General features: G+C 39.3%; 1 pseudogene; it reads right to left on the bottom strand.

Annotated features, from left to right (window-relative positions):
• Positions 1–16347: 16347 nt before the first annotated feature.
• On the bottom strand, positions 16348–16503 carry LOC118586747 (annotated as a pseudogene).
• Between the last annotated feature and the right edge of the window lie 347 nt (positions 16504–16850).

Raw genomic sequence — 16850 nt, 5'->3', positions numbered from 1 at the left:
GAAATGGAGAAGGAAATAGCTCATTCTACTTGGCATAAGCAAGGAAGAACTCATCTCCGAGGGTGATGTTGAGATTTGTATAAGTGTCTGAAACGTCATGTTCTGAAATATTCAAATTCTAACACTTTAATGTGTGAAGGAGCAAGGGTAAGATGATGAGTTTTTACTGATTCTTGTATTTGTGAGAGAGAAATGAGGGAGTGGGGCAGGGGAGGCGATGAGGATCCGGTCACGTTGGTAATAGAGAAACAAACTATCAAAATTAAAAGATGAGTGGAGAGCCTGGTTCTCCAGCCTAGTCACATGCCACACATTAGACTTCCACAAGGAATGTGAAAGGGAACAGAGTGCTCAGAGATTCTGGTAGAACTCAGGGTGCCTTCTGAGCATCTTGGGTGTTGGGAACGTGCAGCACAGGATGCATAGTCCTACGTTAGGAGACTGCTGCTCTGAAACAGGTTCTCTCTATTCAGTTTCAGTTGCCTTGGGACCATCTCCAGCTCTACCTCCCAAAGCTCTTCTCTTGTGTCTCTTTCTTTGAGTGGCAGCCTTCCCTTCAGACCTGGTCTTGCTGCTTCCCTCTCCTGAAGCCTCTCTGCATCTTCTTTTGCTTCCCAGCCTGGCCTCACTCAGAAATCAGTTAGCCAGTTCCTCTCATATGAGGCCCAGATGACTCCTACACCAAGACCTGGGCACTAAAATGCCAATGTAGGATACCAATCAAGGTGAGAAATGTGTATTTTAAAATATACCCATACTCAGCCAGTAAAGTAGCAAGCAAAACAAGGAATGTGGGTGGGGTGCAGAGCTTCCATACTGTCTATGAACCCATAGCATTTTATGGAGGCTTCAGGATGCAAGAGCAAGAGACTGTTATCCCAGTGTCTAGCCTCTCTTCTTTCTGGAACGTGGGGGTAGGGTTAGAAGTTCCAAGCTTCTAATGACAAGTTGGCCCTTCTGGTGACTGGGCCCCAACTAAGAATCCACCAACAGTCACCTCATTAGAATACAAGTCCATCCCAGAAAACTTCAAGGGCTTAGAAAATTCCTGTTAAGAACTTAGTCCAAAGACTAAATATTAGAAGAAAAGATATACCCAGTACACTCTTCAAGAAATTACAAGCGTTTGAGAAGCTGTGGACAGAGACCAAATAGACATCTCTCACTGTATCACAATATGACACTAAGCAAGTGTGTTATTCCTTAGCTAATCAATACCATCAAATGCCACAAGGGACATGGGTAAATAAGGACTAAAAACATGGCCACTAGGCTTGACCATGAAAGGTCATTGGAGTCTTACAAGAGCATTCTTAGTGGGACAGTGAAATAGTAGAAGCAGTAGGTCATGACTTATAGGGTATATGGGGAGTGAAACACACACACACACACACACACACACACACACACACACACACACAGAGCTATCACCTTTATACATAGTGAGTTTCATAAGTACAAAGTTAGAAATATATATATATATATATATATATATATATATATTTGAATATAAACCATATAAACAAAATGGGGAGATTGAAAGTCAGATGGATAATTTCTAAAACAATTTTGATTGTTTCATAGATTGGTTATGAAGCAGAAGAGCCTTGAGAACAGTGAGAAGAAAGGAAGAGGCTGAAAAGTGAGTGCAGTTAATCTGGAGGGGTTGACAGAAGAAATAAGGGCCCAAAGGAAGTGGGGAGGGTAAAGCTTGGGCAGAATGGCCATAGGGCAGGAGGCACAAGAAAGCATGATTAAGGAAAGATTGGTTTGAAACACCATCTGTGGGAATATTGGGGAGTGAATTCTCCAAGAATGAAAGGAAAAGTTTCCTAAATGAACCTGAAAGTGGAAACTCAAAGTTTCTACTGGTATCAATCTTCATGGGAGTTTTCATCAGCTCTACTCAGACGTACACGTGTACAGGGCAGGAAATTAATATTAGAGAATGGATTTGAGGAAAGTGCCATTAAAAAAAAAAAAAAAAGGAACAGCAGGCTATGATTTCAAGTGAACAATTCTTTTTTTTTTTTAAGATTTATTTATTTATTTATTTATTATGTACACAATGCCATGTCTGCAAGCCAGAAGAGGGCACCAGATCTCATTACAGGTGGTTGTGAGCCACCATGTGGTTGCTGGGTATTGAACTCAGGACCTCTGGAAGAGCAGTCGGTGCTCTTAACCACTGAGCCATCTCTCCAGCCCTCAAGTGAACAATTCAAGATTTATATAATTGATAAATGAAGGGAAATGAAGGAATCAAGAAACCACTTATATCAGTTGTGTTGAAGAGCAAGCACAATAGGGCTAGAAATAAAAGAAGTGGATCGCTTGTCTTGGTAAGGTGACAACAGTTTCGGAATACCCATGGGAATGAGCAGTGGGTGAGATGTAGCCAGAGTAGAAGCAGTGGGTCAAGTCTCGAGAAATGGTGAACTAAGACAGCTAGCTGCTGGAGTGTGAGGCAAGATCAGTGTCTACAGAATGTAGTCCTATGGTCAGGCATCCTTGGGATCAATGTAGCTTGTAGCTTGATTTGGACTTCTCTCAGTGCCATCTCATCTTCCCTGCTCCAGGACCACACTCTGCTTCTCACTGCCTCTCTAACTGAGCCCATAACCATTCTTTTTGGGAAGCTCTGTCTGCAAATCTGGCTGAAGAGCAGAACTTAGCCTTCCTGTTCACTTGACCCGCTGTTTCTGAAGAAATGCCGGCAAGCCTCTCTGGTGCTGAACATGTTGTTGCTGATCGCTGTCAGCACCAGACGTGGAAGTGACAGGTGTCAAATGCAGGAAGCCTCCCTTTCAGACTCTTACCCCATCCATTCTGCCACCATCTCTGGAGTGCATTTTATGACTGCCTTCTGAGAGGTGCTATGGAGGGAGGGATCTTGATTTCTGTTTTTCTTCCTAATAGTGGGGCTCAGAAAGCCATTTCTTGGGGTTTCCTACCCTCTCTCTGAGGGCAGACCAGCCTCTAGTCTAGCTCCTTTATTCAGTGACATATAAAAAATGTCATTGGTGTTCTCACAACCAAAATTAAACAGAAATTAGCATGTTGCCATATTTTTTCTGAGTCTATTATTTTAAACAAACAGAATGGTTGAGATATAAATAATGTCCTACTCATATCCTCCCTACAGTTTCCCTCCCCATAGATCTTATAACTTCCATTCGTGTTCTGTGCTTTTACTGTGTGTGTGTGTTTATCTAGAAATAGAATCTATCCTATTTCAATTAGATTTTTCTCATTCAATTTCCCTTTGAGATTTAGCCATCTTGCTATATGTGGATCAATTCCAGTCATTCTAATTATGCAACTGCATGAATAAATAAGTTGTTCTCCTGATGGGGGACAGTTTGTTTCCATTTGCTCACTGTTACATGAAGGACCATACTGAGGTTCTTGGACGTCACTTCCTTGTGTACATTTGCTAGACTCAGCAATGTCTAGTGCGTGTTTACAGGATAGACCAGGAAGGACATTGCCAACTGTTATTCACAGTAAGAATATGTTTGTTTTTAAAAATATGGAAGACTATTTTCCAAAGTGTTTGTGAAATTTTACACTCCCCTCCCCTACAATGCATGAGATGAAAGTTCCCATAGCTCTGAACCCTTATAAACATCTTGAATTATGTCTTTTTTTTATTTCACTCATTGTAATTGGTGTAAAAAGTGTTATCTCACATTGTGGTTTTATTTACTTTCTTTGATGGCTAATGATGCTGAGCATCTTTTCAGGCGACTACTGGGCATTTGTACTTGTTCTTCACGAAGTCTCTGTGTGATGGTTAATACTGATTGTCAACTCAACAGAATCTACAATGCCCAAAGTAACAAGTATCTGGCCATGCCAGTGAGGGGTTATCTAGATTAGATTAACTGAAACGCAAAAACAAGCCTTAAATGTGGGTGGCACCATCCCATGGTGTTCCTGACTACACAAAAAAGAGAAAGACAGCTGAATACCAGAATTCCTTGTCCTCTGCTTTCTGACAGCTGCCTCCTGCTTCTACTGATAGGCCTTCTCCATGACAGACCATATTCTTTGGAACTGTAGGTCAAATGAACCCTTCCTTTCTAAACTGTTTTTAATCAGGCATTTTATTGCAGCAGTGTGATAACTATTACAGTCTGTTCAATTGTTTTTGCCAGTCTTTTTAAGAACTGGGTTATTGACTTTCTTATTAAACTGATATAAGTTGATCATATATTCTTAATTAGAATTCTTTGTAAACTTGTAAGATACACACACTGAGAATTTTTCTTTCTTATACTCTGCTGCTTACCTTTTATTTTCCTGATAGTATCCATTAGAAAGTGGAAACTTTCAATTAGTAATTGTTCTCTTAAGGCTTTTGTTTTTTTGTCTTATGCAAGAAATCCTTGCCTACCTCAAATCATGAAGGTTTATTATTATTATTATTATTATTATTATTATTATTATTATTATTATACAGTGATCTAGAAGTTTCATAATGTTATCAACTACTTTGGGTCTTTGATTCATTTGGAGTTAATTGTGGGGTATGTCATCAGGGAGTAGCTGACCCAAGCTGTTTCTATATTATTTCTTGAGCCTAATTTTCTGTATTTTTTTACTTTGTCATCTTCACTGAAATTCAATTTAGCTTGTATGTGAAGATTTGTTTGTAGACCCTCTATTCTGTTCTATTAATCCTACATGCATACACACACACACACACACACACACACACACACACACACACACACAGGACGTGGACACAGACACACACATACATCTATATTTGAATATTCTTACAAAAGCTTATAGTAGGTATGGAAATTTAGTGTTACACATTTTTTTGCATCTATTTTTTTCTAGAAAATAATTGGACTAAATTATTCTAAATTACTTAATTTTATATAAATTTCAGAAGCAGTTTGAAAATGTTTTAAAATAATCCTAGTGGAGCTTTGATTAAATTATTTGAATCAATAGCTTAAGTTGACCACAACCAGTGCCTCAACAATATTGAATTTTTTGATCCATGAACATAGTATGTCACACTGTGTATCAGATCTTCTAACAGCAATATCAGTAGTTTTCAAGGTAGCAATCTCACATATAAAAATGGTTTTTGAGACAAGATTTCTCTGTGTATCTTTGCACCTTTCCTGGAACTCACTCTGTAGCCCAGGCTGGCCCCGAACTCACAGAGATCCACCTGGCTCTACCTCCCAAGTGCTGGGATTAAAGGTGTGCATATTTTTATATTTTATGCTAAAATATATATTATAGGATTACATAATTTCCCATTTAACTTCAAGTTGTTTGTTAATAACATAAAATTCAAGTAGTATTTTTTTTTTAAGACAGGATTTCTCTGTGTAGTTTTGGTGCCTGTCCTAGATCTCCTTCCATAAACCAGGCTGGCCTGGAACTCACAGAGATTCGCCTGGTTCTGCCTCCCAAATGCTGGGATTACAGGCGTGTGCCACCACCACCACCACCCGGCGAAAGTAGTATTTTTGTTTTGCCCTTATGTCCTATAGAGTTTTCACAGCCATTTATTCCATAACGTTTTGTAAAGAGTGCTCAGATTTACTGTAGACTTTGTGACTACAGTACCATCTGCAAATACAGTACTTCTCCTTTTATTTCAACCTATCCACTCTTACTTTCTCTTTAAAAATTCTCATTATGTTTCCTTGCTGTCATTGTTAAAAGTCATACAGTACTGTATTATTTAACCCTTTAAGACATATTGTTCAATGCTCTTTTGTATTCTCATAATGTCACACAAACACCTCTGTGTAGTTCTGAAGCCCAAAATATAACCCTTTAGCATTGGGGACTCGTGCCCATTCACCCAACGCCGCCTCTCTTTCTGTGTAGCTGATGCTATTGGGCCTCTTTTCTTTCTTCATGATTTTGTTCTTAACAAAAATGTAAGCTTCACAGAGGTGTAGCAACAAGCAAAACTGTATATTTAAAGTAATGATATGATGATTTGATAAACATGCACACTGAATGTATTATCAAGATAAAGTTCAAACATTGAGTTTCCAAGTTCTAATGATGCCACACAGAGCTACTCACTGCTCATCATGCTGCCCCTCAGATCATCATACGGTAGAAAGCTGGTGTATGACTCATATCTCCTAACCTCCTCTTCCTCTACTCCTTGGCATCCACTGTTCGACTTTCTGCTTCTGTGAGTTTGATTTTTTTTTTTAAGACAGGGTTTCTCTGTGTAGCTTTGTGCCTTTCCTGGAACTCGCTTTGGAGACCAGGCTGGCCTCGAACTCACAGAGATCCACCTGCCTCTGCCTACCAAGTGCTGGGATTAAATGCGTGCACCACTACTGCCCAGCTCAAGTTTGACTTTTTAAAATCACATTCTGAATGTAACAATATACACCATCTGGCTTTCTTTGTTTGGTTTATTTAACTTAGGATTATGCCCTTAGTGAAATACCCAGGTTCATATATTTTCATATGTATAGTGGTTGTCTTTATCTGCTGATGGTTGTTTCTGTTTGGTCATTGTGAACAATGTTGCAGTGAACAAGGGATGGAGAAGTCTAAAGGTGATTTTCAGAAGACTCCCATGAAAGATGGCAGACCAGAGGCCACCTCTGTGTGACTCAGACCAAGAAAGAGTTAACATTAAAAAATGGTGTCAGTTATTTCTTTAACACAAACTACTTAAAGAAAGAGGAATAGGTCTAAGTGGACTTCCCTCCACAAAGCAGCCACCATGCCAGGGTTTCCACATTCCATGGCTCACACTGGCAGGAATCACCGGAAGGGAGTTAGAAAGAGACCATTTAGGCTACGAAGATGCAGCCACTGGCAGGGTCCAGCTTACACAGAGAGACGGTCCACTGAGTAGAACAGGCTGTGGAGACAGGGTGTGGTGCAGGAGGTGAGCTGAGGTTCTCCATGAGCACCCTGGAGTTGGCCATCTCAGAGGCATCGTACTTAGCACTGCCTGAAGGAGCCACATGGGAAAGAAGGAAGTTCACTGCTGAACTTGGCATGGTCTCCTAACTTCCAGGGAGAAAAGGTTGATACAGGTGGGCTTGCCCTCTACACCTGCCTAGAGCCTCAGTTACAGAGCTCCCATGCATGGGAAGAATCTACTGAACACTAGAATCAAAGTTGTAATTGGAAGGTGGGGGTTTCCAGGGAGGAGGAGCCTCGGACTTACTAATTCCATTTCCTATGCAGAATCCCCCTCATCTGGAAGGACACGCTGACTTGTTGGAATTACTAAGAATTTCAGCAGCATCCCCCCCCCTCCACTTGCACGAGTTCCTCAAGGGGACCACTGCAAAAGACACCAGGAGAGGGAGACCACACCCTCACCCCTAGAATGAAACACCTCTGGAGCTAATCACACCTCCCCCTTCACTTTATTTTCCGTTTATTTACACTGTTGTGACTTTGTCACTCGGTTGTGTGGTAGCTTGCATCCTCTTTGAACCTCTCCTATGACTGTCCTTCCTCCCCCTGTATCCACTCTGCAATATTCCCTCCTATTTTTTACATCTCCACCACATATATTTTTCTTCTCATTTACATTTTACTCACTCCTTTCCCCATTCTCTATCCACTTTTATTACTTCATGGTAGAAGATCTTAGCTCTTAAAAGCAATAAATTTTATTTTCCTTGGTCAGGATCATAGGACTGTCATCTCTCTGAACTTTGGGAGAGACCCAAGTGACATAGGCAAATGCCTTCTACTCTAAGTCTGTGCTGGAATTGTTGTCAGATAACCATGTCTGTTACTCCAGGAAGCTCTTCTTCAAAATGGTAGTGGAGACCTTAACTCCAGATAAAGACAACTGGCCAAGAATTGTAATGTAAAATCAAACAAGGTGGTGGGGGTGGGGATGAGGTGGGTGTGAAATTTTGGATACATGTCCATCCCAGCAGATGTGAAAAACAAAACAGAGAAACACACAAAAAAAACAAGATTACAAGCCATTCCAACACCTGCACAAACTCACAGGCCCTCAATACTAGAAGTCAAAACCAGTGAGATTGGGGGAACAGGCTGAAGGGATGGACCAGCCATTAAGAGCAATGGCTGCTCTTTCAGAGGATCTGGGTTCAATTCTCAGTACTCACATGGCAGCTCACAACCATCTGTAACTCCAGTTCCAACTGGTCTCTGAGGGCATGCACATATGTGGTGCACAGACATACATGCAGGTAAACACACATACACAAAATAAATAAAGCTTTTTTTAAGTGAGATCATTGAAAAGATTTCAGAATCCCACTTTTAAAAAGCATCAGTGACTACACAAAGAACCCCATTCAGCAGATGACTCAAGTAAGGAAATCAATTTAGAACTCAGTTAGCAAAATGGATAAAATGGTAACTTTGAAGAACAATGCAAAAACAAGAAGGAAAATTCATTAAGAAAATTGAGACTCTGAGAAGGAAGCACCCAGACATGCTGGAAGCAAGAGTCAATCAATTAAATAAGAAACATAGAGAAAAGTATCAGCAATAAACAAGACTAAAGAAGGAGAGTGGACTTCAGGAATGGGGAACAAGGTCAAAATAGTAATGCATGCAGCCACATAAAAGACAGGAAAAATCAATGGCGATATCTAAACATCAAGACCTCTAGGCTATCCTCAAGAGACCCAACCTAAGAGTTCACAGGGTAAAAGAAGGGGGATGAGATCAATCCAAAAAGCATAGACAATTTATTCAGTGAAAGTATGGCATTAAATTCCCTAAACTTGTAAATAGAAAAAGAATCTCCAAAGACAAGAAGCATTTAGAAGCCAAATAGACACAACCAGAGAGGAAACTCTCCATGGCCCATCATAGCCAAGATGTCAAAAAATACAAAGCAAACACACACACACACACACACACACACACACACACACACACACACAATTATTTTCTTTAGTGTCCTAAGTTCTCATTGTAAAGACCCTTTGTTTCTCTGGTTAGGTTTATTCCTAAGTTGTGTGTGTGTGTGTGTGTGTGTGTGTGTGTGTGTGTGTGTGTGTGTGTGTTGTGTAGGGGAAAACACCAAGTCACCGACAAAGGCGGGGACAGACTGGGACCAGATCTTTCAGCAGCAGCCCTAAAATCAGGAGACCAAAGAGTTGTATATTTCCAACCCTGTGTCAACCAAATTGCTTTATGTGTCAAAGCCATCTTTAAAATTGGTGCAGAAAGCCAGGTGGTGGTGGGATACACCTTAGTCCCAGCACTAGGGAGATAGAGGCAAATGGATCTCTGTGATTTTTGAGGCCAGCCTGGTCTACAGAGTGAGTTCCAGATTAGGCTGCAAAACCACACATAGAAACCCCATCTGGAAAAGACAACAACAACCAAACAAACAAAACTGATGCAGAAATAGGAGCATTTCAAGATAAGCATAAACTAAGGCAATTCATGACAACCCAGCCAGTAATGCAGAAAATACTTAAAGGAATATTGAACACCAAGGAAGAAGACAGGGTTCATCCACAAGGGCACATTTTATGGGAATAACAGGTAAATAAAAGAGAAATGAGAAGAAATTCATCCTTTCCAACACGGTGAACAAGAAAACACCTATGCTAATAAGGAGGATAAGAATAAACCATGATTCAAGCAATCAGAGCATCAACCAAGGAAACCAGAGAAAACACAAAGCCTCCTCAATAGTAAAGTAGATGCTGATGGCTCCAACTTGCCTCGTAAATGAAACAGAGTGACTAGATTAGATAACAAGATTCAGCTCCCTATTGTCTCCAAATTATAAACCTTACCGGCAAAACATCCACCAACTGACAGACAGATGATAGAAATCAACTTTTTAAAAAATCCCAAAATATGATGGCACAGCTATTCTTATATTTGACAAAGTAGACATCAAAACAAAACTAATCAGAATAGATAAAGAACGCCATCCAATACAAAGTGATCAGCCCTAAAAAGAAATCCATACAAACAACATTAAATAGACACTGTAGGTTGTGTGTGTGTGTGTGTGTGTGTGTGTGTGTGTGTGTGTGTGTGTGATAGTTAAAGAATAGGAGGCCATGGATTTGCAAGGGAGTGGGGAGACACAGGAGGGTTAGAAGGAAGAAACGAAGAGGGGAGGAAGTAATGTAACTCTCTTTTAATTAAAAACAAAGTGTAAAAAGAAAACAGCTATATTAATAAAGGGGACAATTCATTAAGAAGCTATCATAGTTGTAAGCGTTTGGGCACTGAATGTGAGGGCCCTGAATTTCACACAACAAGCGGTAGGAGGTACAAAAGTTCAGGTAGGTGCAGATATTGAAATTTCACTGCCCCATTTTTATATTTAGGTGGGTCTTTGTTGCAGCTTCTCATTCCTCTGATCAAATACCCTGACAGAAGCAACTTACACGAGTGTTGATTTTGACTTACATTTCCAGAGGGATACAATCTATCACGGTGGGGAAGACATGGTAGTGGACAGGGAAGGGATTCCAGCAGAGGCAGGAAGCTGACTGGTCATACAACACCCATATTCAGGAAGCAAAGATGGAACAAGAGTAGACAGGGCTACAAAGCCTCAAGATCTGCCCCCACCAGTGACCCACTTCCTCCAAGAAGGCTCTGCCTCCTAAAATTTCTGCAAATTTTCCAAATAACATGGCCAGCTAGGTACTAAGAGTTCAAACATGTGAGCCTATGGAGGACACTTCACATTCAAACCACAAAATCTTCTGAAAAATATCAACAGTGTTTGGGAGCTAAACTACACCATAGATCTATTTGCTTTAGTAGCTATCTTAGAGATATTATGTCCAACAGCCAGGGAGTACACATTCTTCTCTGGAGTCCACAGAATGTTCTCTAAGATGGATGGTATTACAGGCCACAGAACAAGCCTTAACAAATACCAGAGAATAAAAAGAATTCCTTGCATCTTATCAGATCAATGTGGAATAAAATTAGAATCAATAGGAAGGGAAATTGGAAAAACTGAAAGAAATGGATGGATTTCTAGATACATAGAGCATTCCAAAATTAAACAAAGAAGGAGGAAGTGATTTAAACAGATCCATATCCATCCATGCAATTGAAACTGTAAGAACAAGTCCCCTACAGAATAAAAACCCAGGAACAGGTGGATTCACTGCAGAATTGCACAAGAACTCCCGAGAAGAATTACAATACTGCTTAAACTATTCCATAAAATAGAAAAAGAAGGAAGGCGTCTAAACGTTTTATGAAGCCAATGCTACTAACACCAAAACCAGATAAATATATCAACAAAAAGAAGATACAAGTTGATCTCTCCAGTGAACATAGATGCAAAATTCTTAATTAAAATATTGCCAAATAAAACTCAAGATCATATAAAAATATCATTCATCAAATCAAATTGACCATTCAGAGATATGAACATGGTCCAGTCTATGTAAATAAAAGAATGCCATCCATTATATAAACAAACTTAAAGACAGAAATCATATGATCCTCTCAAAAGATACATAAAAGACCTCAGGCAAAATTCAACACTCCTTCCTGATGGAAGTCATAGCAAGCCTAGGGATGGAGAGAGCACACTTCAACATGGTAAAGGTTGTGTATGACAGTCCTCTAGCCAACATCATGCTAAATGGAGGGGAAAAAACCTAAAGCATTCCACTAAGATTAAGAACAAGAAAGGGAGGCCCACTCTCCTTACCTCTATTCAACATAGTGCTTGTAGTCTTAGAGTAGCAAGTCAAAGGAAATAAATGTGATATAAATAAAAAAAAGAAGTCAAAGTCCCCCTTTTTGATGAAGGTTTGTTATGGACATAAAAGACCCCATAGACTACCACCAAAAGAAAAATCTTTTCGAACTGATATGCACTTCCTGCAAAATGTAGTATACTGTGGCTTTGGGGTGAGATAATGCTAACTAAAATGAGTTTTTAAATGCCTTATCTTTAATATTGGGAGAAGATTTTGAAAACATACAAAAATCAGTAGTTTCCCAACATGCCAATGACACACACACTGAAATCAGGACAGCAATCCCATCCATGGTACGTACATACATTACATACATACATACATACATACATACATACATACATACATACACACCCCCCACACACACACACACAACTTAGGAATAAACCTAAGCAGAGAAACAAAGAATCTTTACAATGAGAACTTTAAGACACTAAAGCAAACAATTGAAGAAGACACCAGCAGATGGACAGACCTCCCATGCTCATTTGTGAAGGTAGCTAGCCTACCAAAATCAACCCACAGATTCAATGCAATACAAGTCTGAATTCCAGGGTCTTCCTTCACATGCATAAAAAAAATCTCAATTTTTATTTTTATTTTTTTACCTAATTGTTGTGGTTAGAACATTCAACAGGTACCAATATTTAAACAAAATCACTTTATTCTAATTAACTCACAAATAAACTTTCTATAGCTAGTGCAAGTGACTCATACACTTGTTGAGTACCAAAATCTATACAATTCAGTAAACAGGTACTATTTTGGATACAAGTTTTAAGAGGGGCACTTTTGTTCCTCATCTTAGATGAAAATGCTTTAAGTTTGTCATTATTGAGTGTGAGGCAAGCTATGTGATTGTTATATATGATAGTCTTCATTACACTGATGATCGTTATTTCTAAACCTGATTTTTTGAGAATTCTTGCTATGAAATGGTGTTGAATTTGTCAAATGATTTTGTGCAAGTGCAGAGATGATCATGTGCTGTCACATTTATGAATTTGCATATGTCAAGCTATTCTTGTATCCAGGGATACATTCCACATGAACATGATACATGTTTTGTTTTTAATATTGTGGCAAATTCAGTCTGTTAGAATTTTGTTGAAAAATTTCCATTTATGTTCATTTGGGATTGCAGCTTGCTATTTTTTATAGTGACTTTTATTTATGGCTTTGGGAAGAAAATAACTCTGGCTTTATAAAATTGTTTTTAGATGCCTCATTTTCTTCCCTTTTTGGAGAATAGTTTGAAATTTTTGGCATTAATTCTTCTTTCTCTGTTTGTTAGAATTTACCTGTGAGGCCATCTGGTCCTTGGCTATTCTTTGTCAGGAGGACTTTGATTACAGATTCAGTCTCATTATTTGTTTGGTTTGGAGTTCTGTTTCTTCACTATTCACTCTAGAAAGGCAATTAATCACTTCTGGATTACCTAATGTGTTGGTACAGAATTGTGCAAACTACCTCTTACAACCACTCAAACTGACATGCTATCAGTTGTAATATCTCAACTGTAGTAACAGCCATCTCTCACTCTTCTGGTTCTTCTGGGTAAAGATGGGCAAATATATCGTCTCAATCAATATCTCAGTTTTATTGACTCTTCTATTGTGTTTCTAGGCTCCATTTCCGGTATTTACCTTTATTATTTCTCTTCTTCTAACTTTGGGCTAAATTAGTTTTCATTTTGTTTTTTCCTTGAGTGTGGACTTAGATTATTTACTTGAAATCTAATGCTTTCCTCAAACCAAGCAGTCATCTTTATAAACTTTCCCCTTACCATAGGTTTTGCTGGATCCCATATGTTTTTGGTATATGGTGCTTCCATTTTCTTTTGTTTATATGTAAATTTTCTCATTTGCTTTCTTCCTTTTTCTTTATTTTATACCTTTATTTATTCTTTGATAATTTCATACATGCATGTAGTGCATCTTGAGCCTATCCTCCCTGAACTTCCTACCCACACCCTTTCTAACACTGCAGAGCACATCTCTCTCCCACTTTCATGTCCTGTATTTAAAATTAAAAAAAAAAAAAAAAAACTCACTAAGCAATTAGTGCTTGCTACCTGCTGGAACATTGATTAATCATTTTGGCTTAATTTTATGCAGGCTGTGTGTGGGTAACCATAGCCACAGAAGAAAATTGCATAGCATGTCCAGAAAATAACATTTCACAGAAATCCTCCCCATCCTCTGGCACTTACATTCTTTCCACCCTCTCTTCCATGATGTCCATTCAGTCTTGATGGGGTTGGTACAGATGTCTCATTTAGGCCTGAGCACTCAGCAATCGCTATTCTCAGCACTTTGATCATTTATGTTCATGAATGTCTCTGCATTAACTACTCTCCATGGCATAAAGAAGCTTTTCCAGCTGGTGTTGAGAGCAGCACTGACCTATGAGTACCAACATGCATTTAGAAGTCAGAGTGATATGTCCACTAGATAAAACAACAATAGTTCCCTCCTAGGGACTACACTGTCTGAAGCCAAGTTTATAGTGCCACACAGGAATTTCCTCCTGTATAGTGTGCCTCAGACTCAATCAGGAAGTGATAGTAATCCCTCTAATGTCCATGCTACAATTGCACCAAGGGATATATCTCTCTTCCTGGCAGGTTGACATTGTCACATCTAGGGTTCATCACTGAGTAATACCATTGAAGGCTTTCTCTCTGAGTGGCCTCCATGGTAGCTTCCAGCATGACAAAAACAATCCATCAGAGAAGTTTTCAGATTGGTGCCAGCTGATTTCTCTATGTCCTGCAACCAAAGTATATCATGTCTACAGCAACAGGGTATTGTCACCTAGTTATGGTGGACCATCAAGAGAAATAGTAATAGCCTGTGTTGTTTGTGACGCAACTAGGACCTCCCTATAAGTAACTCACAGGGAGGTATCCCATGTCTGGCACTGAGATTTTCATTCATAACCCATGTCTTCTGAAGGAAGCATTGTCCATGCCTACATGGATTAGAAGCATTAGTGATTAACTCCCAGTTACTAATACTGCATCAGTGTTACACAAGGGACAGAAATAGAAGTACTTCTCCTTAGAGTCATTTAACCAAGAGTGAATCTTTACTTCATGTTCCCTGTGTCTTCTGTCCTCCTAACAAAGGGCTCACTCTGTCTTTTTTCAACAGCACAGAAAGCATCACATGGGGAAGGGATAGGGTCCTTAATAGAAATCTTTAACAACCTTTTACAAGGTATTAAGTCATTGGCTCCAGCTGACCTCAACTGACTCAGACAACAAACAATACTGCAAATAATTTTTAGCCATCAGTATCAAAATGCTGTGTTCAAGATTTATGGTGGATATTCATTTTAAAATATTTCATTCAACCTTTGTATTCACTGCCTTTAGCAAATGATACACACACATAGTTCTGGACCAGCGACATAGAAGAGTATGTAACTTAAGATTATAGCTATGCATTAGTTGATTAGTGAACGTTGATTACATGGGAAATTGGAGGCAATTGTTCCATTAATCTCTTAAAAGTAGGTTAAACAAATATGTCGAGTACACAGTAAGATGGCAGCTTAAGTCCTAAGAGACCTCAAGGTATACTGTTAATCCTGGCTATGGAGTCCAACAAAAGTTCCAGTCTTTTAGAATGCAAGAGATATTGGTATCACAATGCACTGCCACACCCCCAACATTATACCTGTCTTCAAGTTCTTTCTTTGTTAATTATATTTTAAAATTAGCTTTAAAAATAGTGAGTGTCATAAGGGCATGTCATTCATTAACTAAATAACTTCTTATCCCTCCTTCTTGATCGATCAGTTTTTCACTAGTGTGTTTGAAATTTTTGGAATTCTTCCTGCTATTGATTTCAACTTGTACGCCACTGTGACCAGAAAAGCAGTACTTGAAATGGTGATAGTCTTCTTGACTTTAGTAAGATGTATTTTGTGTCTCAACATGTGACCCATCGTGGAGAATGTTCTGTGTACTTATGCAAATGTGACTGCTGTTGGTGTGATGTTCTGCACTTGTCTCTCTGTTACACTTCATTCATAGTTTTACCCCTTTGTTGACTTCCTGTGTGGATGACCTATGCATTCCTCAAGTGTAGAGTTTAAGTCCTTCACTATTGTTGTCCTGCTAGTCCTTTCTTCGGTTCTACCAGAATTTTCCCTATGTGTTGTTTACATGCTTATACCAAAGTAATCATCTTCATGATAAGTTGACCCTTTCAGGATCTTCTTTGTTGATTAAGACATGTTATGACTGAAAGTCTATTTGGCCTGACGCAATCATCAATAGAACAAAATGGTGCAGGTGTAAGGGTCTTATTAAATAAGAAACCCAGAGCCAAACACAGAGTTTAAAAGTCCAAGAGGTCAGAGCAGTAGCTGAGAGCTAAGACTTAAAACCGCCTTTCTTACCTTTTGCTGCCGCTGTCGTCCTTCCCCTCAGAAAGAGGCCTACTTCCTGTGTGTGTGTGTCTTTTTTTTTTTTTTTGAAGGTTCTACATTTTATTACTGGACAAACTACTCCCCCCAACTTAAAATAGGACCAAGTCTTCAGGTTAAAATGTTGAACTCCATATGGTAGGATTGCTTGATGACCCACAATTCAGTATAAACTGTCTTGCCATTGTGTGAATCCTTACAGACCAAGCTTTGTTCTCCTCCAGTGTCTTCTCTTGGAGTTGTACCTTATTTTGTTACCAGTTTTCATATGAATCCACTGAGGAATAGGACAATTTTGCTTTTGTTTCTTGGCCAGGAATCACTTGATTCTGAAAGTCTCGTGAGAAGACATGGTGAAAAGAAACCAAGTCAGGAGTCCTCTGCAAGATGGAGGAGGAAAGGAGAAGAGACAGTGTCTGTCTTTTTATTGATTTTCTGTTCTGCCTTCTCATTGGTTGTAAACCCAACCACATGACCTTCTCGTCACTGCTTGTCTATACAGACCTCCAGGTCTTCTATGGTTGGTATTGAGATTAAAGGCGTGTGCCTCCATGCTGGCTGTGTCCTTGAACACACAGAGATCTGCCTGTTATGTGATCTGGATTAAAGGTGTGCACCACCACCACCTGGCTTCTGCTATGGTTTGCTATTAACTCTGACCCCCAGGCAACTTTATTAACATACAAATAAAATCACATT

The sequence above is a fragment of the Onychomys torridus genome, chromosome 7, assembly GCF_903995425.1.
Source record: "Onychomys torridus chromosome 7, mOncTor1.1, whole genome shotgun sequence".
Classification (NCBI taxonomy): Eukaryota; Metazoa; Chordata; class Mammalia; order Rodentia; family Cricetidae; genus Onychomys; species Onychomys torridus.
The sequence above is the reverse complement of the archived record's forward strand: the minus strand, read 5'-3'. Positions and strand labels throughout refer to the sequence as shown.